General features: G+C 43.4%; 1 protein-coding gene across 3 annotated transcripts in view; it reads right to left on the bottom strand.

The window, feature by feature from the left end:
* SLC2A9 (solute carrier family 2 member 9) overlaps window positions 1-23,438 on the bottom strand; it is a 2,336,117-nt gene that overhangs the window by 1,368,249 nt on the left and 944,430 nt on the right. The window lies entirely within an intron of this gene.

Genomic DNA, 23,438 nt, shown 5'->3' with positions numbered 1-23,438 from the left:
TGCCACCCCAGTTCAGACATGGCCATATGCAAATCAGTCTGACCCTGTGCCTCATGGGAACAGTCCAGCCCGAACTGCCAAGCCATGCCTTCCCTGGACCGGAAACAAGCTTCCGAGGACCGGTTTCTGGCATTACAGCCATCTTCAGCCCGGCTTGCTTGAATCCAGTGGCAAAGTGAGCAAGGGACTCACGTGTGAGCATACCCTGCCAACTTATGGTGAACAAAGCAAAACCAAAGGTGGTGATGGATGGAGCGTTGACAATACAAGCACTCACCCCCAGTCAACTGATCTGGGTTAAATCCAACACCGTTCTTTAGCCCACTCTGCCACCCCAGTTCAGACATGGCCATATGCAAATCAGTCTGACCCTGTGCCTCATGGGAACAGTCCAGCCCGAACTGCCAAGCCATGCCTTCCCTGGACCGGAAACAAGCTTTCGCGGACCAGTTTCTGGCATTATAGCCGTCTTCAGCCCGGCTTGCTTGAATCCAGTGGCAAAGTGATCAAGGGACTCACGTCTGAGCATACCCTGCCAACTTATGGCGAACAAAGCAAAACCAATGGTGTTGATGGACGGAGCGTTGACAATACAAGCACTCACCCCCAGTCAACTGATCTGGTTTAAATCCATCACCGTTCTTTAGCCCACTCGTTATCATTTGAAAGCCTATTTTCATAAATCCTATAAGCGAAAAGTCAAGGGAGAAGTGGGTCCAGTCTTTAAATTAAAATCTTGGCATAAATCTTTGTATCCTGGTTAATGAAGGAGATTGATCAGGACAGGGGGCATTGCATTTAACAAGTAGGACATCTGGCTTTAAGTTTTACATGTCCTGGTTGTGAAAAACGTCTAAAATCCTTTTAATTACTTTAAGGCCAATCTCTTCCATTGACTAACATGGGCTATCCCATTACATTTAATAAGTGACAACGTTTGATTGCTAGTAGATAGTGATATGATGCATACACTCAAATGAATTGCAATTTAAAATCCACTTGGCATTTTCTTGCCCTAACCATTTATGCCTTTTGCTAGTGTCCTGGGTCACAATGTGTCTGACTGCCTCTTCAGTTGGGGTTTGTGTATTCATTTTATATAGTGACACTAAGTGGATTAGGTATGGACAGGATGGCCATCCTGGCAGCATGGCTAGGGACGGGTCTGTACCCAGCCCCACTTACATTTCAAATTGCTTTGCCTGAAGCACATACAAAGGAACATGACATTAGACTTTTGTCATCCCAGACTTCTTGGAGCCTTGACAGGGGAAGGGAAAAGCTTTACAAAGCCAGATGTGGGCTACCATAGGAAATACCCCACTTCAAAGGCTGGACCCTGCTAAGAATATCGGACCTCAAGAGCCACTCATCAGTACACTCCTTGAACTGTAGACATTACAGAAGAAAGACTGTGCCCAGAGAACTGCCCTGCTGCTTGAGTTCTACCTTGTTTCACAGAGGACCCTACTGGTGATACCAGAGGACTGCAAAATCAAAAAGACAAACTACCTGCCAAGAAACTATTTCTTTCTTATGGCGGAAAATCTCAACCATAGGTATGGGACATAAATCACCACATCCACAAGGGACTAAGACTAGTGTGCATTACAGACACTAGTATATAGGGTAGTGACAATCAGTTTTCATATTATCAAGATGTATATCATCAATTTAATATATATACCATATAAAATACACAAATAGCAGTCTGACCCGCTGCGTACTGCCAGAGAGGAAGGAGCGGATCTAGTCGAGGGACTTGTCTTGGATCCCTGTGTCGTGGGGTCTGTGTATTAGGGTGCGGTGAGAGACTGTTGAATGCTGCTGAGCGGTCGAGGAGGATGAGGGCTGCTGTTTCTCCTTTGTCCAGTAAGGTACAGATGTTGTCTGTTGCAGCGAGGAGGGCGGTTTCTGTACTGTGGTTTTTTGTGAAGCCGGATTGGGAGGAGTCGACGATGTTGTGCTCTTCGATGAATGTGACGAGTTGGCTGTTGATGGCTTTCTCGATCACTTTCGGTGGGGACGGGAGCAGGGATATGGGTCTGTAGTTTTTGAGGTCGGTGTGGTCCGCCTAGGGTTTCTTCAGGATGGGGTTGATCTCAGCGTGTTTCCAGTCATCAGGGAACGAGGTGGTTGCCAGGGAGCGGTTGATGGTGTGGACGAGCATGAGTGCAATTGTGTTGGCACCTCTGTTGAAAATGTGATGGGGGCAGGGGTCCGTGGCGGCCCCGGAGTGGATTGACTTGATCATCTTCAGTGTTCTCTTCGGTGGTGAGGGCTGTCCAGTTGTCGATCCCTGGCTTCAGGGTGTTGGGGGTGGTTGGTGAGAGTTCAGTGTGTTGGATGTCATCGTCGAAGTTGTTGCAGATGCTCTTGATTTTGTGGTGGAAAATGTTGCTGAGTTTGTCGCAGAGGTCTTGTGAGGGAGGGATGTCGGTGGACTCGCTGGTGGAGAGTTCATCGCTGTTGTGTGCATGAGTGGAGATTTTGTCTTCAATCGCTTTCTTCCTCGTTTTTCTGATGAGTTGGTGGTGGCGTTGGTGGCGGCTCTGAAGTTGTTGTGGGCACCTGTGAATTTGGTGTTCTTCCAGGCCTTTTTGAGGCAGCGGCAAGTATGTCTGGACTCAAATGTTTGGTGGTGAACCATCTAGCTTTCTTGGCGTGGGTGTTGTTGTTTTTCTTGAGGGGGCTATGGTGTTGGCGCTGTTGGAGATAGATCTGTGCAGGTTTCGGGCTGCCATGTTGGAGTCGTCGTTTTCCACGATTGTCAGGGGAGAGTTGCTGAGTGATGAGGTTAGCTGGTTGTCAGTGATTCTGGTCCAGTTTCTTCATGGGAGCAGGTGCTGTTGTTTGTGGATGGTGGGTGTTCTGAAGGTGAAGTGGACGCATCGATGGTCAGTCCATGGGAGTTCGGTGGTGTGGCTGAAGGTGATGGAGTTAACTGTTGTGAAGAGGGGGTCGAGGGTGTGTCCTGCTGAGTGTGTGGGTTCAGTCACGATCTGGTGGAGTCCAATGTTGTGGAGGTTGTCCAGGAGGGATGTGGTGCTGGGGTCCAGTTGGTTGTCGAGGTGGAAGTTGAGGTCTCCCAATAGGGTGTAGTTGGTGGATGCAATGGCATTCTGGGAGAAGATATCCGTGATGGAGGTGGCGAAAAGTCCACGGGGTCCAGGGTGTCGGTAGATGAGGGTTCCTCGGAGAGTGGAGGTAGGGCTGGCCAGTATCTTGAAGTGAAGGTGTTCCATCAGGTATGTGGGCTCGTCGAGGAGTGTGGTCAGGCGGAGGGTGGATTTATGGACGATGGCGATTCCTCCTCCTGGGTGGGTGGGGCGGTCCTGCCTAGAGATCTTGTATCCTTGGGGAATGGTGATGGCGATGTCCGGTCCCGAGGTGGTGTTGGTCCAGGTTTCAGTAAAAAATGCTATGTCCGGGGTAGTGCTGTCGAGGAGGTTCCAGATTTCGGTGGCGTGTTTGTGGAGGGATCGGACGTTGAGGAGGATGCATTGCAAGGTCTTTGGTTCAGTTGTGTTCTTGCGGGCGGATTGCGCTGGGTCAGTGGTCTTGGCGCTGCTGCAGGTGTGCTGGCAGCGGTGACAGCTGAAGGGAGGGTCCATGGGTGTCGGCTGGTGATGCTAGCTTGCAGTTGTTGTTGCGGCCTGGGTTGAGAGCATGGAGTGCCGCTGGGTCGTAGCGTTGGTGGTGCAGAGATTTAGGGTTCCTGGCACTGGTCGCAGTAGGGTCGGTGATGGGCGCAGACAGGCTTGCCTTTGGCGCCCCGGTGTTGCGGCCCCCATTAAGTAGGGGTTGGGGAGGGCTGGACAGCTGGGAGGTGGGAACGGGGAGGGGAGCTGGATTGGGCCGGTCGCACTGGTCGTGCTGGGGCCGAGGGAGCAGCAACGACAGGGAAAACGGGCTGGAAAAGGCAAAAGGAAACAGGCAAAAAGAGAGAGAAAAGTGCAGATAAGGCAGCAAAAGTGCAGGAATGAGTGAAGGAAAGACACAGACGACACAAGAGAAAGAAGGGGGGATTGAGATGAGGGTAAAAAATTAGTGAAAAACAGAGGAAAGACACCGAAGGAGAATGAAGGAGGAGCTTGAAATGAGGGGAAAACAAAAGAAAAAGAGCAAAAAAGAGTGGAGGAAAGACACAGAGGACACAGAAGGAGAGTGAAAGGGGGAGATTGAGATGAGGGTAAAAAAACGAGTGAAAAACAGAGGAAAGACACAGAAGGCGAGAGAAGGGGGAGCTTGAAATGAGAGGAAAATGATAGAAAATGGAGGAAAGACCCAGAAGGAGAGTGAAGGGGGAGATAGAAGTGACAGTGATGTCATTTGAGATGTCATCAGTGATGTCACTGACCATGTCATGAATGATGTAACATGTGACATCATCAGCAGTGGATTGCGGGCGCACGAGAAATAGTTAGTACAACTAACTATATCGGAGGAATTTCAATGGTTTTGAACGAGTGAAATGTCCAGCTAACTATAACTCCCATAAAACCTACGTTTTTTTCTGTGAATTTCCAAGGTTTTTAAATGCTAATTCCTAACTATATCAGGCCTGAAACCTATGGTTTTTTCAGTGAATTTCAAAGGTTTTTTAAATGCTAATTCCTAACTATATCAGGCCTGAAACCTATGTTTGTTCAGTGAATCTCAAAGGTTTTTTAAATGCTAATTCCTAACTATATCAGGCCTGAAACCTATGTTTGTTCAGTGAATTTCGAAGGTTTTGTAAATGACAATTTTTAAATGTATTAATTGTTATATATTTTTTTGTTGATACTGATTTACTACATTTTTTAACTATTTATTTTTAGATATTTTATTTTTTAAATTACATTATAATTACATTATTCATTACATTACAAAATATACTTTCTCAGAATGAATTACTTTAGTTTAAATACTTTGCAAATAGGCAATAGACTTTTAAGTACAGTAGTTACAGTTGTTGCAATGGGTAACACAATTTCAAACACAATGCAACATTGACCTCAATGTGAATTTCTAGTTAAATGCAATTAGTTACTTTATGGATTACTTTTCTAACCACAGGACTGGATCCTAGATTCATTGCTTGGACATCTCCTGTAAACAGTTGAGTAAAAGGGTTTTAGTTACAGTAGTGATTTTTAAGGAATATTATTGTATTTTAAAAGTTGACACTTAGAAATTTTTTCACATAGAATCACCAATGTTATCCTATTGCAGGAAATTCCTTTAGCAGGTATGCAGTGCTATCGTCACTTTTTCTCGTGCATCTCCTGTAAACAGTTGAAAGAATGCGATGAAGTCATACAGGCGATTTTTAAGGAATATTTTTAGTTTGTGAAAATAGACACTTAGAAACTTTTCTTGTGAAAACCAGACAATGGATTTCTACAGAAGGAAATACAAGTTACTGGTAAGTACGGTTAGAATTACTTTCCAGGGTCAGTGCTGGGCTAAAAGATGCAGCACTGGGTTCTCTCCTGATAACAAGTGAGTAAATCGGAATTCGTTGTTCAGATGATTTTAGGTGAATATTTTAAAGTATCAAAACTCCACACTTAGAAGAATTTCCAAGTGAAAACAGTCAATGTTAGCCTATGGAAGGAAATTCAAGTTACTAGTAAGTATGGTTAGAATTACTTTTGAGGATCAGTACTGGGCTCAAAGATGCAGCACTGAGGTCTCTCCTGATAACAGGTGAGTAAATCGGAATTCGTAGTACATCCAGTAAGCGCCACAGAGCTGCGTAGCAGAGAGATGTAAAAAGGGGCACGGCATGCACCACCTCTCTGCAATACAGTGCGATGGCGCTTCCTGGAAGCACCTGGTGGACTACTTGGCCCCCATGGTCCCTCAGGTTTGAAGGTGAATTTTTTCCCCAACTTAAAACGCGCCACAGGGCATGTTTGCACACATCACGTCAGGCCCCGTCCCCTCACTTCACCACTGTGTAAACGCACCCTGTCACCGTTCTAAGTTGAGAGCTTAAGTCCCCTTCAATCCTAAGGATACCTGAGGTCAAATTAGCCCACGAGGTACCTCCAGTAAGCACCACAGAGCTGCGTTGCAGAGAGGTATAAAAAGGGGCGTGGCCTCTAAATACCTGTCTGCAACGCAGCTCCCTGGCTCATACTGGAGATACCTGTTGGGCTATTTGGCCCTACGGGACCCTCAGTATTGAAAGAGAATTAAAAAAATAAAAATGTACCACTGGGCGCGTTTGGACACTGATGAAGGAAGGGGGCGTGGCCTGAGGTGACATGTCTGCAAACACGCACTGTGGCGCATTTTAAGTTAAAGAATTAATTCCTCCTCAATCCTGTGTGTCCCTGAGGGCCAACTAGCCCACCAGATACCTCCAGTATGCGCCAGGGGGCTGCGTTGCAGAGAGGTGTTCAGAGGCCACGCCCCTTTTTACAACACTCTGCAACGCAGCTCTGTGGTGCTTACTGGAGGTAAATGCTGATTTCTAACTATAACGTGCCTGATACCTATCTTTTTTTCGGTGAATTTCAATGGTTTTTGAAACGCTAATTTCTAACTATAACATGCCTGAAACCTATGGTTTTTTCATTGAATTTCAATGGTTTTTTAAATCATAATTTCTAACTAAGCCTACAAAGGTAGGGCATGCGAAGTAAGAGGAAGAAAAGCGCCGAAATAAGCAAGACAAATACAGAAAGAGGCAATAGAAGTCCAGAAAGATGAAGAAATGTGCATGAAGAAGCAAGAGATGTGCAGAAAGAACCAACAGAGGAACAGAAATTCCTCCCGTGCCCCCAACTTTTTACTGACGGGTACTGGTGGTAACTGACTGACTAACAAGGACCGGAGCCAGTGCTATGCTAAAAGGCACTTAGAATACAGTGAAAACACCTACATAGACCAGGGAACACTATGTGTTGGGGGATCCCTGTGATTAGCATGACCTCCTCTGTATTTGCCATGAGTGATTGGATAAGTACATGGTGCTGGCTGGGTGATTGGAGGAGTGCATGGGTAGTGACAAGGAGATGGCTGGACTGCATCAGTAGTGCTTAGGGAATTGTAGAAGTGCATGTGCTAGTGCCTGGGTCATTGCATGAGTACATGGGTAGTGATTGGATGATTAGAGTGCTGCAAGGACAGAGCATGGTGATTTTGTAGCTGCTTGGGTTTTGGATAAGTACATGATGCTGGATGGGTGATTTGAGGAGTGCAAGGGTAGTGACAGAGGGATTTCTGGAGTGCATGAGTATAACCTGGGTAATTAGAGGAGTGAATCAGTACTATGCAGGTGATTAGAGGTCTGATTGGGTAGTGCAGAGGGGATTGTAGCAGTGCATGTGTTAGTGCCTGGGTCATTGCATAAGTACATGGGTACTGATTGGATAATTAGAGTACTGCAAGGACAGTGCATGGTGAATTTATAAGTGCCTGGGTTTTGGCAGAGTGATTGCATAAGTACAGACATGTCACATCAGGCCCCGCCCCCTCCCTTCACCACTGTGCAGACACACCCCCTGGCAGGTTTTAAGTTGGGGAATAATTCCCCTTGAATCCTGAGGGTCCCTGTGGACCAACTAGCCCACCAGGTACCTCCAGTAAGCGCAACAGAGCTGCATTGCAGAGAGGTGATCTGAGGCCACACCCGTTTTACACCTCTCTGCAACGCAACTCTGTGGCGCTTACTGGACGTACCTGGTGAGCTAGTTGGCCCCCAGGGACCCTCAGGATTCATGGGGACTTAATTCCTCAAGCTTAAAATGTGCCACAGGCCTTAAATGACAGTATTTTAGAACTTAAGATTCAAGGAATTTATATATATCAGCACCTGCAGGCAACAACAAGCATTTTGTAGCTTTTAGCAGGAGAGGAATGAATCCAAGCCAAGGATGTGTGCTAGAAAATTCTAAAACATATTGCAGAAGTATAGCAAAAACTGGTCTGTTAGATGGTAGTAAAAAATCTCCACTTAAATCATGATGTGGCATTTATAGTGTCATTTTTGCAAATAGTGGACTTTGTATTGCTGCCTTTGAAGGGTTAATATGGAGACAGTGTACGTTACGAGAAGTCAATCATCCAAGTTTTAGGTTCCTCTCTCTTTATATCTCTCCAGACAAGGATAACATCCAAAAAACCTTGATGAATAAATGTGCTTATTGTCATTATGAGGAGTGATTTACTGCATTAATCTATCATTGACTTTATATTTGTTTAAGGTGAAGAACTACTAAATAGTAGTGCATTGGCCATGAAAGACTTGTGCAGCAGTGGTTAAAATAAAGTACAATACTTAACTTTTCCAGTCCACTTTTAGTGCATTCGTAATATCGGAGAGATGGAGACTCATTTAAAGCCTTCATATTGCAAAGTAAGTTTTGTGGCTCTACTTCTCAAGATCAGGGCCATGCAAGCATATGGTTCACACTACGAAGTTTTAGACTCTTTCACATTGCATGTAATTTACATGGAATTTGTAAACCTATTATTTCAATTTTGAGTACATGACAATTGGAAGAAATTGGTCTTTAAAATGAGACTCTGACATCTGATATTACTTTCAAATGAAGGGACAGAGACCAAAGTTTAATTACTGTGCTTCTTCAATAGGACTATATTCATAGCATTAACAAATTACACATGTACTATTTCTTAGGAAAATATCCAGTTAAAAAACTAGCATTTAAATGTTTTGTTCTATAGCATTTATTTAAAAAATCGAACTGTTACTATTTCTACACCTCATGCATAAAATATACAAAGCATAATATAAAGTACATATGTTGAAATGTGATTACACTGCTCTTGAAATAGCAGTGAGATATATAGTTAATGTTAAATGTTTTGCACATTCAGCTCCTGACCATACAATTTACCGTAGGTGTTCATTAATTGCAGAGTTGTCTCTAATGCAAATACAGGACTGAAAAGCAGAATTGTAATACAAGTTATTATTCTGTTCATAAATGATTTTTCCTAGATTTCTCATTGTAATTTGTAATGTACACAGCTAAGCATTCATTTACCTGGTTGGAAAGTGTAAGGAAGAGAGACCAGCCATGACACATTTTTGTCTCAAGTGGAAACCTGTCAGTAATTAGGCCATTTTTTAACTCAAACATTTCCTTCATTATATATTATATATATGTATTTGGACACATTAGTTGAGAAACTGTATTTCTCATAAATGGCACTTAGGAAGAATAAAAACAGACAGTCAAATGCCTTTCTCTATCATATCTATATATACCTTAGCCAAAAGGACTGCACCTTTTCATAGAATTTACTGGTGAAATTCATCCAATCTATCCAAGTTCTTACCAAGTTTTCTGGTTTTTATGGACCCATAGCATTTTCTTGGGAAGAATTACGATGGTGGTTGGTCAGACCGCCGACGTCATCCAGCAGGCAGGAGACTGCTCGACAATAAGTCAGCAGTCCCATCCACCCAATTAGGATCAGATCGATATGCAAATGGTTGGAAGTGCTTTTTTCTACCTGTGGATTGTGTTGCGGCCCAGGAAAAGAGCCACAGCACAAGCCTCAGTTGAAAAAAGCACTTTGTGCACATCTATTTACTGTGTGCCACCACCATGGGGTGCCTGGCACTCATTGCATGGATGTGTGGGGGGATACTAGATGTGTCCCAGGACTGCTTAGCAGTGGCCCCTGGAGACCCAGCTTGGGGTTCCCAAAGTCCATTTCCATCTGCCTTTCCATGGTGGTCGTACTGCCATGAAAAAGCACTCGGAAAGGGACATCCTAATCCCTACGGTGGTGCCTGGGCATGCACCACTGCCATTGAAGGGATAGGATTCTGACCGCTGCCTGTAGTGAAAGAGCCACTCTTGTGGTTTGGCTACAGACATTTTAATTGACTTTAGTGTGTTATTTTACCCTAGCCTTAATGTAGGATGGTCCTGCATATGCCTGCTTCTCTTCTGTCTTGTTATCTTGCTGTCTTTTAGTGGGAGCTGTCACGGAGTAGAACAGTACTATTGGCTTTGACATGGCCTCATGTCATCTTGTGTGCTGACTTTGCCTTGCTTGTGCGTGCACAGCAGTGCTTGCAAGTTATTTGGGTTAATTATGAGTTCTTACTATTGGCTTTGACATTTATTTAGGGGATTTGTAGAGCGCGTAGTCACCCAGTGGGTATCCCAGCGCTGAAACCATATTACTCACGAGGGGGTGTAGTCCGGGAAAGTGACAGTTTTAGGGGAAGAGAAGAGTTTTGAGTGCTTTTCTGAACCGAAGGAGGTTAGGTTCTGTCCTAAGGCTCAGGGGGAGTGCATTCCACTTCTTTCCAGTGTTAACTGAGAAGCGGCGGCCACCTGTGCGGACCTTTTTCACTTTAGGGATCGTGATAAGGTTTCCGTGCTCCGAGCGGAGCGCTCTGGTGGGTCTATAGGGGGTGATCCAGTTGTTTAGTATAGGAGGGCCAGTGTTATGAAGAGTCTTGTGAGCAAGGCAGAGGGCCTTAAAAATGACCCTTTCCCTAATCGGGAGCCAGTGCAGCTTCCTGAGCGCAGGCTTTGCAGATGATCTGGCCGGGGTGTTTGTGAGGAGTCGGGCGGCGGCATTTTGAACCTTCTGAAGAGTTTGAAGGGTGGATTCTGGGGCGCCCAGGTAGATAGCATTGCTGTAATCCAGCCTCGATAGAATTAAGCCCTGGATCAGCATGAGACGCGACTGAAAAGGTAGAAGTGGAATTACCTTCCTGCAAGATTTAAGTAAACCGTAGCAGGTGCCGGCCGTCTTTCTAGCCTGGGTCCTGAAGGTGAGGTCAGTCTCCAGCCACACTCCAAGACTTTTGACCTCCTTCTTGGGAGTGGGGGGTTCGCCCATGCAGGCGGGCCACATGTGAGAGGGGAGGTTCGCGGTTTTTTGTCCAAGGAGCAGAATCTCTGTTTTGGAGCCATTTAGCTTCAAAGCAGAGTCACTCATCCACTGATATACGTTGGTAAGGCAGTCGTGGAGATTGGAGGGCTCAAGCTTGGGGTGGGAGAGTGTCACCACCAGTTGTGTATCGTCGGCGTAGCTGACGATAGTGACTCCAAAGGGTGAGACGAGTCCCTCCAGTGGGGCCATGTAAACGTTAAACAACGTGGGGCTCAGGGAGGACATGGCCTCATGTCATCTTGTTTTCTGACTTTGCCTTGCTTCAAGTTGCTTTTAATTATGAGTTCTTACTATTGGCTTTGAAATGGACTTATGTCATTTTGTTCTCTGGCTTTGCTTTGCTGCTCGCACGTAACTGCGAAGTGGGGAGGGCAGGTCTCTGCTCTTCACTTGTTTTTTGCTCTTCACTGACCAGAGTGAACTTGATATTATCTGTAGAATGTGCAACTCAGCCTCAAAGTCAAAATATGGGAGCTTGGCTAGCCTCCGTCTTGGCCTTTGCGCAGACTGGTACAGTCAGCTCGGTTCTTTCTCATGAGAAGGGGCGAGGTTTTCTAGAAGCTTCGTCTTACGTTTAGTAATGATATTTAAGCTGAGAACCTTCGAGGCACAGGTGGAAGTTCACCACAGATTAGACATATTGCTGTGGAGGTGACAGAACTTGAGTGCTGATTGAACTCCTTCCTGGGCTGTTCACGGGCTTCCCACAGCTTGAGTTGGCAAGGATGATGCAAATTCAATCGGTGAGGTGTTCCTAACCAAATACATATATATATGTTCTACTCTTAGCTATTTTTATTTTACTGCATTTTATTCTAATTGTAAATTTTAGTCACTTTTCATTTGGGAATCTGCAATTACTGATATATTCAGCCAGCCTTTCTAGAATATTGCAGAAATTAACTTGTGTGTTATATTTATGTTGCTCAAAGTTTATTATTTAAAGGTGCAGTGATATTTTTGCCTCCAAAGTGGGAGTGCAGGGTTTGGGTGTTTCATTTTAGTGAAAAGCACATTCATTACACTGCCCGACGGGATCTTGGGTCCTGGCAGAGGTGGCGATTTTCCCCCTGACCTCTGCTGTCCGACCACCTGCATCCAAATGTGGCGGTTGAAACCAATGGCCTGTATAGTGGTAAGACTGCCACCGATGGCCTATCGGTGGCGGTCCCACCGACATCGTAATTAGGTTCTATGAGGCAGATTTACGTTGCCTGACGCATCTCTGCAAATCGGCAGAGATGCGCCAGGAAAGATACGGCATGCAAGTTGATCCATGCGCCACCCATGATGCGCCGCATTTACAATGCGGCGCACCCTGGCGCAGGAATGAACAGATGAGTGTCGCATCTTGGGCGTAAAGTTGGCGCCGTGCTGAAGTTGTGTTGCGTGCGGCACACAACTCCAGCACTTTTCCAACTTCCCCTATCTTTAACGTGGTGCGTCAAGCCTTACGCCTGCTTCAAGCAGGCGCAGGGTTTTGACGCAACAGCGTTGGGAAAGTGACTCAGTGAAATCTTGTAGATTTCACTGAGTCACTTTTCAGGGGCGTTCCTGCGACGGAACGCCCCCCCGGCACTGGAACGCCTACATGAAACCTGACGCAGGTTTCATGTGGCGCAGGGCCTTACACCGTGACGCATCTCCATAGATGCATCACGTTGTAAATGCCTCGTAGGGATGCGCCACGTTTACGCCGCCTTGCGTGATGCATCAGCGGCGTAAACGTGGCGCAAGGGGCTTGTAAATCTGCCCCTAAGTTCTTACTGAGATTTTGTTGACAGTTTTATATTACAGAGAAAGGAATATATCTACATGCTAAAGGGATGCTAACATTCTAATCTACTAACCTAGTGATCACTTTGCCCTCAAGTATAATTTTAGTTTCTCTATATTATTTACTAAATTAACCCTTAATATCTGATTTTTAAGATTGTGAGTTAAGTGTTTTTCCACCTTTAACACCCCATATACAAAAATGTCTTTTCTCTTGGGTTCAAGTTCTGTCTTTTGATTTAAGAAGTTATAAAATATGTATATAACCTGGGTAAGTGTTTAAAAGCATACAGGAATAAAGATTTCTCAGTCAAATAAATGCTTCTTACTTTTATCATGTTTTAATGCATGGAACCTTTTTAGTTTCTGGTTGAGAAACCATTGAGCATGAAAATGTTTGACTGCAGAAACAGAATCCATAGTCTTAACTAGCATTTAAGTTATGACTTCATTTATATAACTATTTTACCCAATAGTTAAAATACCAGTACTGGTGCAAGGTGCCCTATAGTACTCTTCTTTTCTGACAACACACAATTTTAGTTGCAGCTTTGCATGCTGTAACTGCTTAGTAAATTTCCCCCTTTGTATATATGATAAATATTATATCTGCTGTTATGTAATTTTTCAGCATGCATTTCTCAGTATGACAATGTTTCTGTTGGTACAAAACCATTTTGTGTTTTTTTTTTTATTGGCTTTTAATCGGTCATGCAATATATTGGATGGACAAATTGAATTGTTGGAGCTGCATCTGCTGGACTGAGATGTATTGGGAAGTATTTCACCAATTCAATATGAGACCACAATTTTGGTACTAATGGGGCAGAGCTATGAGACAGTCTGGGCATCATAATGACCAGAACTGTGGAAAAAGTAATGTAAGTGTTATCATCAAAGCTCTATGAATATTTTCAGTATTAACATAAACTAAACTTGTGTTAGACAGTATAATATCAAAAATCTTAGTTGAAATATTTGAATATTAGATTTGAGTACTATCAGCAAATTAGGCACATATTTACAATTAATTGGTGTAGGGCAGTGTTGCAAATAATTTTGCTGCGCTGCCCTACGCCAATTCAAAAGGACAGGAGTGCACCGTATTTACAAGATACGGTGCATTCCTTTCCTTTCAGCCGGTGCACATTTTGCAGCCATGCACCAATGCAAGCACCCTTGTACCGTGTTGCACAGGTGTCTGTGTTGTAGGCACCATTATTTTTTTTTTCAGAAAGGGGCACCTTACTGCACAAAAACAGTCACAAGAGGTGTTTTCCTCTTTATATGTCTTGTTACGCCTGCTCTAGTAAGGCACAAGGTTTTGGCGCTGCCCCACGTTTACCTGATGTTGTCAATCTGGGGCAGTGACAAATTCCATGGATGTTGAGGGTGAACACCCACAGCAAGACCCATGGGACAACTCTTCCACACAGCGTAAGTCACGGTAGCGAATTGCGCTGCCTCGCCTTACTCCATATCTACAAGGCCATGAAAATCCACACAGGTAGGCATTACATGGCCTTGTAGATACTGATGAGCCCTGTGCCCCACCGAAACGTCACAATAAGTGACAGTCCGATGGTCACAGAGCTTGTAAATATGCCCCTTCATTTTTAGCTACTCTAGGCTAAGGGACATGACTTTGAGTGAAGCTAGGGTTTTAGAAGAGATACTTAGGAGGAAATGCATATCAAAAGTAGAGCTCTTAGTGAATCTGTGATGCTCTACTAGATTTCAGCTAATTACACATATGTCTGATACATTTTCACATCTGTCTTTAAAAGAGCATCAGCACAAAACATTTTTGACTGGCAATAATACACTAATACACTTGGAGACAAGCAAGGCAGTTCTTGGTCCAGTCACCTACACTATGAAACAGAATTCTTGAGGTGGTAATATGTGCGTATTTTTATGTTACACTTCGGTATATATGAGTTGATGTGTTGATTTTTGCGCTGTTGTGTTGTGTGCTGCTTTTTCTGTGTTCTGTTATTATGTTGCGCTCTCATATTTTTGTTTTTGATTTCGTTGTACCCGGTTTTTGTGAGACATTTATTCTATTTTTGTTTGTCAAATTAAAAGTAGTAATCAAATATTAACATCTGCTCATCATTACCACATTACGTCTTGCAAGTTTGACCCAATGCAAACTTCAGTTAATCTTAATCTAGAGGAAAGTATGAGTCTATTATCTTAATGGAACAATTTTTCCCGGGGCCCTCAAGGATCTAAGCCAAGAACATTTGCTACAGCATATCAAATCAGCATATTCATCATTATGCAACAGGAAGTATCGCACACAGTCTGATCCAGGCCTAGAACATATGCAAAGCAATCTCATCCGTAGTGCATTTTTAAGGGCATGTGTTACATGTAGTGTTGAAATATTGCAGGTTTACAGTTTATATCTTGCAGTTCTATGGCATTGGTCCTGCTCACCTGTTTTGTGGACTAGATGTGTAGATGATAGGGCTACGTACAAAAGGTGGAAGAAGACTGTTAGACCTGACTTTTTCAGAGAGTTTATACTCAGACATTTTGCTTTTTGGCCTCCTGTTTCTGACCCTGTTTTTGTTGGTTTTAGGACTCTGGGCACTTCACCACTGCTGTTCATTGTTAAAGTGCATATTGTGAATAAGGATTAGTGTTTCTATGACTGGCTTGTTTGACTTACTACTAAGTCCCTAGTACAGTGTACTGTGTGTGCCCAGGGCCTGTAAGTCAAATACTGCTAGTGGGCCTGCAGCACTGATTGTGCGACCCACACAAGCAGCCTTGCAAAATTTTCTCAGGCCTGCCATTGCAGTGTCTGTGTGCAGTTCAGTACTGCCATGTCAACCTGGCAATGGCACCCACTTGCCAGGCCCTAACCTTCCCTTTTCTTAAATGTGAGTTACCCCTAAGGTAGGCCCATGGTACCCCTGTGGGCAGGGTGTAGTGTTTGTGAAAGGGAGGACATGTTTTGATGTTTGTGACATGTTCTGATAGTGAACTACAGGGAATTTTGTTTTTTCACTATTGAAAGGCTATCTGCCCCTTAGGACAGAATGGGAAGTTTACTCATAACATCGTATAAGTATAACTGCCCATGGAAACAAGATAGGAAAGTGGTATGCCTGAACTCAAAATATAAAGATGCATTTTTTAGAAGGATGATTTTTATATGCTGGGTTCAAAAATACCACTTTTAGAAAGTGGGAATTGTCTTGCTTAGCCATCCAGTGTGCCTCTGATAGATTTGTGTATTGACTGTCTGGCTGTGGAGTGACAGGGTCTGGGGATGTGCTTTCTGTGCAAATAGCCACTTGGGTGGGGAGGGGTGAGGTGTGTCCTGGCTTTCCAGGGTAAGTCAGGGCTTGGCTGAATAGACCTGGGCTGCATTTAGAGTAGGGGGAGGCGATTTCCTTTCACCTGAATGGGTCTGGTCTGCCTTTCACAATATTGTGTGGTACTGAAAATGTTGGACCTGTGTCATAAACATCGTCGTATCATGACGATTTTTGGTATCAAAAGACCGAGAATGGCTAGTACACTATGTACAAGCATTTTCGTCATATTCGAGTGACGATTTCACCTCGAAATCGTAATTTGCGTCCTGAACCCTTGGATTCCATTTTGTGTACGGCAGCCATTTTGTGAGTTGCCCTCACATAGGCCAATGATTAAAACCAAACATGATTCCAAAGGACACGTACACCTTGGTTGACTTCTCTGTGACCTGGGCAAGCTGGAACCATCGCCCCAGGCCGAACCTGCCCGACCAGTTCCTTTCCCAGTGGCCGAGCGAGATAGCATCAAGGCACAGCCTACCATAAACCTTTTCATCGCACACACACCCTGCCTAATCTTGCTCACACCTGTCTCTGCTCCCTTCTTTATGGCCTGTTTACGATGGGGATGTGCCGGGTTTTTATTATGGGTTTCTGCAGCTTGTGTAAGAAGGAATGTTGGTTTTTTGCATGTTTGCAAAAGCTAGAACTGCCCCTTTCTTTTTTGTACTGAGTCATGTAACACTAAAAACATGTAAAGGGCCTCTGTCCTCTTCATTCCTCAGACTACCTCATTCACTTGCTACGGCTTCTGGGTGACGTGGCCTCACTATGTTAAATTTAATAAAGATGTCTTTTCATATTACAGCTTCTGTGCCAAGTTTTTGTTATATTAGTAAGTATTCCCTGAGAACGAAATTTTCCAGTTCTTCAGTTGGCGCCCTAACTCGGGGATCATCAGAGAAGTGACTTTCTGTGGGAGTGATCGTGCCAGGAGACTGAAATAAACTGAGGAGGACAGAACAACAGGATTCTAGTAAGAAGGTACTCCGTGCACGGGGATTCTGGAGATTCTTTGATTCTGCAGCCCAGTATATTTCTGATCTTCCTGATTTTTGATCTTCCACATGATGTCACTCCTGACTGATAACCTTTTTGGCGTGAGTATTCTTAAAAAGACCATTAGGTCGTGTAGAACTTGACAGTTAAGTTAGGTTTTTTGTGCGTAAGCGCATAAATGAATGCACCTAAAAATGATAGGCAAGGGATGCATCTTACCTTTATATGTGGAATTATCATAAAAACAGATAATTGGTTTAATTGAACGAAAAATTATTAATTATGGAAAAATTCTTTGAGAAAAAAAATAAGTGCTTTTTAAAATCGTTTTTTGATATTTATAAAGCTTAATACTCATACTATGACCTCCTAGTATTAAAATTTGATTTAAGTTATGTGTTACTGTTATCAGGTAATTTGCATGTTGGTTTTCACTTGGGGCAGGCGTAAAAACTCATTTTTCAAGGGAATTAGATGTGATATGCTTAATGTCCAATCTTAGCAGTCTGTAAAGCACATTCTGAGGATGATTAATGAGTAATATAATTGTAGGATTTTTATTTTTAGGTGCCCCAAAGATAAAAGTCGAAATTGAGTTAAATGGGTTTTTAACACAGCATTCTTGTCATTTACCATAGCTTGAAAGTGTCTCTGGCTTCAGTAAATGCATACATTTGTGTATAATACAAATGATCTACTGTCAAACAGGAGGGTATCCTTACACGGTGTTATGCGTCACCGCTAATTTATATATGCTATCGTTTTACAGCGAGTATATCTGATGGCTTGACGTCGGTTTTGTGCGTTTTTGCATGTTTTATGTTGTATGTTGCTGCTTAAGAAATTATTACAAATTCACCCGTGTTGTTGTGAGGGGACATGTATGACGATACGTGTCGCTGTCAACAGTTGGGTAAAATTTTCGCCGATGCTAAAATTCACAGATATGATTTTTTTACATATTGTGAACCAGACAGACAGCACTTCACCAGTGTATGTCAAATTTGGCTATAAGTATTGAAGAAAAATAAACAGCAAATTGTGTCATTTGTAGTCACGATACTGCCCTTTCCTGTAAGGAACAGGCAGCCCTAAAATTATATATCATGATTGGACGTAAGGATAAATTATAGATTTGTGACTCTTGTACATGGTGACCTAATTTCTATTTCACATTAGTCAGTTTTATTCTGCTTCCTAAGTGGCTTTCCTATGGCTCTGGACCGTAAAAGAAGCCAGGTTTCATTTTTTCCTGAAGAAGGAACTGGAACATTAGCTGAGATTACCGTATATGGTGTAGTGGCCAACGGTAGAGTTACATTTGTAGACTATTGTGATTTTTTTTGTGTATCACCCATACTCTTGGTATTGTGTCACATGCCTGACTATCACCCAAGCACATCAGGCCTAGTTATTGGGGATTTTAGCTGTGTCCTATTCTCTTTTCCGTATTCCTTTCACCATTTAACTTTTATTTATTATTAGTGTATTGTTCAGGTTCGCACTTTCAGATTGCAGTAATGTACCATGGACCACCATTTTATGTATAATTCCATGTTGCATAACTAGACTGGTTTCTGAGAATTTTCTTTAGGCCTATTCTGATGTTTTTCCAGTCTGACTGTTAGGACTGTTAGGACTGATTAACTGACTCAATACTATAGTAAGATAAGCTTTCCACCTCAATAGGAGACACATTACGTTTTTTTAATATGACAAATTCAATGCCTATTCTAATTTGGTTTTTAGTTCCTTTTTCTGCTGCTTTAATTTTAATAAACCAGATGTATTTTAAATAATGGAAATACCAGGACTCTCTAGTTCTTGTCTTTTGTTCCCACATCTTGATCATTAGCTTTTGCATTGCATAGTCCCACCTGATGCACAATTATCATATAACATGTATGTGATCGTGCTTTTGAGATGTTCTAGATGAGGAATTTAGGAACACCTATATGCAATCATTGAGATAAAATGTGTTTGCCACATTAGACATGCAACTATGTGTGAGGATATCCATTCAGATAGAATTCCCATGTCGATGTTTACCCTTAAATGGTGAAGGATATGCTGTCACACGGAAACCCAATTGAAGAGCATAGAGGCACTGTTTTGCCTATTGCCTTTGGTTTTGTATTGCCTTTGAGAATGACAGTGTATTTCAACGCACAATTGTACAATGGCGTGTGGCCACTCCTTTGAAGATCGCAGGCCACCTGTTTGCAGTCCCCTTGTTATACAACAAACTGTTTAAAGCATCGCACTTGCTTCATCAGAAGGCGTTCAACATCAGAAAAGAAGGAGGAGCTGGTTTTTGCCACAGTCCCTTGCGAATTTCAATGCAAAAGAGCACCTGTCATGTGCTGGTTAACCTCTGACAGTGTGCAGTCCCTTGCGAATTTCAGTGCAAAAGAGCGTCTGTAATGTGCTGGTTAACCTCTGACAGTGTGCAGTCCCTTGAGCCCCTTGGCCTGAGTTTTGGCCACACACAACCCCTTTTTCCTTTGCTTCAACGGAAGTGCAGTGCACCGGAGGATCCAAGAGTGGCAAAAAGGACTCGATTCTGGTGCCCATGAAAGAGCAGCCTTAGCGTTCTCTGACACTGAATGATGAGTGTTGGAATCTGAGAATGGTCCCGGGTCTGCACGAGATGATCTGTGCCCATATCTGTTGTGTCTGCAGCAGAGGAGAGATACGGTGCACTGCCTTGAGACATTGAGACTTTTTGAATGAGCTATGAGTGTTTGCCAGGAGGGCACTCCAACAGATACTGAGCATCAGAGCATGGGAGGCCTGAATCCAAAGGCCCATGCAACAACGGGAGCAGACTTGATTGGACAATAGAATCCTGCCAGAGAGGCTTTTTGAACAGACTCTGGGCATAGTTGGTTTCACAAGAGGTTTCCGTGTGATTGTATAGACTAAGTGTTAGGAGAATGATTTTATTGTTCAACTGGCATTATTTTTAAGTAGTATTCTGTTTAGTAAAAGCAGAACAAAGTCCATTTCCTGTGGAAGAGTATCCTCTTTTCACCTCAGAACATTAATGAGGGTCACCACTGTCTCACTTGAACATATAATAAATTACAGAAAATGCATAGGAAGACCTACAATGTTACTAGATAATTTTAGGATTTACCTTTTGCTTAGGGTTGTGAAAATTATGATTTCATTTGTAATAGCGGTCACTACTTTGTCTATATGTTCTTAATGACGTGTTTTCTAGTGTTTTTTAAACATGGCATTGTCTTTTATGGGTGGGATTGTTTTTGCTGCCCAATTCACATTTGCACCCACCTCCCAACCAATGTCTCTTCCTACTTCTACTTCTTTGCATTCTTTCCAGATTTTACCTGAACATGGACTAGTTAGGAGGTCAGAGTTACTGATAATTCCTTTTGTACAGTTTCTGCATCTACAACAGGTAGTAGTGAACATAACTAAATGTTGGGTGTGTGGTATTATACCACATAGTACAGATAGAGGCATTTCATATTTGGTACTGCCATATATGGCCTTTGTGCTACTGCGTGTGTAAGGAGACCTGTCCCGAGAGAGTAGTTAAGTAATTGAATTATGCTTCAGCAACATCTTGATGATTTGATAAATATAGACCCGGACTCAGACTAGCGTGAGACTAGGTTATTGCCTATGTAAGGGCAAAAGGAGCGTCTGTGGTACAGAAAATTTTGGACCTGTGTCATAAACATCGTCGTATCTTGACGATTTTTGGTATCAAAAGACCGAGAATGGCTAGTACACTATGTACAAGCATTTTCGTCATATTCGAGTGATAATTTCACCTCGAAATCGTAATTTGCGTCCTGAACCCTTAGCTTCCATTTTGTGTACGGCAGCCATTTTGTGAGTTACCCTCACATAGGCCAATGATTAAAACCAAACATGGTTCCAAAGGACACGTACACCTTGGTTGACTTCTCTGTGACCTGGGCAAGCTGGAACCATTGCCCCAGGCCGAACCTGCCCGACCAGTTCCTTTCCCAGTGGCCGAGCGAGATAGCATCAAGGCACAGCCTACCATAAACCTTTTCATCGCACACACACCCTGCCTAATCTTGCTCACACCTGTCTCTGCTCTCTTCTTTATGGCCTGTTTACGATGGGGATGTGCCAGGTTTTTTTATGGGTTTCTGCAGCTTGTGTACGAAGGAATGTTCTTTTTTTGCATGTTTGCAAAAGCTAGAACTGCCCCTTTCTTTTTTGTACTGAGTCATGTAACACTAAAAACATGTAAAAGGCCTCTGTCCTCTTCATTCCTCAGACTACCTCATTCACTTGCTACGGCTTCTGGGTGACGTGGCCTCACTATGTTAAATTTAATAAAGATGTCTTTTCATATTACAGCTTCTGTGCCAAGTTTTTGTTATATTAGTAAGTATACCCTGAGAACGAAATTTTCCAGTTCTTCAATTGTCTCCACCTCCTGCTGGGCAGTGGCACCAGAGATGAAAGAACTGGTTTTGGCTTAGCAAAGAGCTTCTCTGACACCAGAGAACAAAGAGAAAAGGACTATAAATGTGGGGGCTCAGACCCCTGAACTTTACTTTACTGCTGGAATTCAAGAGCAACCTCTGCCAAGGAGAAAATCTGGGAAAACCCAAGGACAAGTACTGCCCTTTTGCTGTGTGCTGTCTGGGGTTGGCCTGCAGTGGTTGCTTCTACCACGGATAGGATAAAGAATTTGCTGTGTGCTGTGTCTCCTGCTTGAGGAAGAACTCCAAGGGCTTGAAGTAGAGCTTGCCTGCTGTTTTGAAATCTCAGGGATTGAAAGACTCCACCACCAGCTCCCCTGAACTTCCTTGCCTGGAGTTCTGGCCTGCCAAGAGGTGCCTGTTGCTGAATTGGGTCTCTGCGGGTTGTTCCTTCTGTTGGGAGCTGGAAAAGCAGCGCAACTCCAAGAAGCTTGACTCATCCGCACCGGTTTCCGATGCATCACTGAAGAAACCGACTAAGTGCCTGACAGCGGCTGGAGAAATCGCTGCAATCTGCATTGAGTGCACCGATCTACGGAGTCCGAGATCAGTAAGCCCCTGCATGGCAGTTAGGCACCAATGCATCACCTCCCCTGGAGTAAGGAAGCAGCGCATCACCTCCCCTGGAGTAAGGAACTGATGCATCTCCTTCCCTGGGCGTAAGGAACCAATGCATCACCTTTCCTGTGGCAGTTTTTGTTTGTGATTGTGACGCATCCAAAGTACTTTATGTTGAAAGTATTGCAACTATAGTTTGCTATGGGCAGAAGTGTTTCTACCTTTTATTTTGATTACTGTATTGTTGCTGTTTGTCGTTTTGGTCTTGTTTGGCTTAGATAAAGATTGCGTATTTTTCTAAACTGGCGTGGTGTCCATTTGTAATGTTTTCACTGTATTACTGAATTTGTACACAAATGCTTTACACACAGACTCTGAGATAAGCCTGTCTGCTTGTGCCAAACTACCAAGGGGGTGAGCAGGGGTTATTTTAGAAGTATATCCCCCTTACCCTGACTTGGAAGAAGGGTCCCTACTTGGACAATGATGCAAATGATTGCTAACTAGAGACCCCCATTTCTAACAAAGACAAATAATGCAAATATACCTCTCTTGAAGCATGACAATATCCAGAGTGTCTGAGGTCTAATGGGTGAACACCCTCTCTCTGATTAATAGAAGTATTAAGGGTTTAGAGATTCCCAAACAAAATATATGAAGATGTGCTGTCATTGTAAAATGGAGCTTGCTGCATGATGTTCCCTTGAAACAAAATCAAACAATTAGTGAACATATGTGTTTGATAAAAGAAAGTGGGCACCACCTCATAAACAATCAGTGTGAAGAAAGAAAATGTAAACCATAAATACACACATTTAGTAATTTAAAGACAAAAAACTCAAGTAAACAATTGGGAATGACTAAAGGCAAAACATATAAACAATGCTAGGTATACAATACTAGAAAAATTGATTAGGCACTTAGACTTAAAACCGATAAGGTCAGAGAAGACAAATACCTGTCCAAGGCCAACGCAGAGTATAGACACATTTTAATTGATGTTTTTTAAACCAGGTTCCAAAAAGCAGCTGTCTTTTAAAGTACACAGCAAACATTATATTATTCCAATTTTCTAAAATGATCACCAGACACTAATGGGCCTATTATGATGGCCCGCCCACCACCGTACCGGGAAACCGTCCGACCGCCATAGTGCGGCGGTCCCACCATGGAAATTTGGATGCCACCACCACGGTGGCAGTGGCATCCTGCATATATTGCATTGTGGTGGGCGGTGCTGTAAGCAGCACCCGCCACAATGCAATACATGCATGCACAACGTGGCAGGCACCACGCGGTGCCCACCACATTGTGCATGCAAATGGAGGGGGTACCATGGGTAACCCCAAGTGCACCCCCAATGCCACCTACCCCTGGGGACCCACAACGGGCC

Source organism: Lissotriton helveticus, chromosome 2_2 (genome assembly GCF_964261635.1).
Source record: "Lissotriton helveticus chromosome 2_2, aLisHel1.1, whole genome shotgun sequence".
Taxonomy (NCBI): domain Eukaryota; kingdom Metazoa; phylum Chordata; class Amphibia; order Caudata; family Salamandridae; genus Lissotriton; species Lissotriton helveticus.
This window is presented reverse-complemented; position numbering and strand designations above follow the sequence as displayed.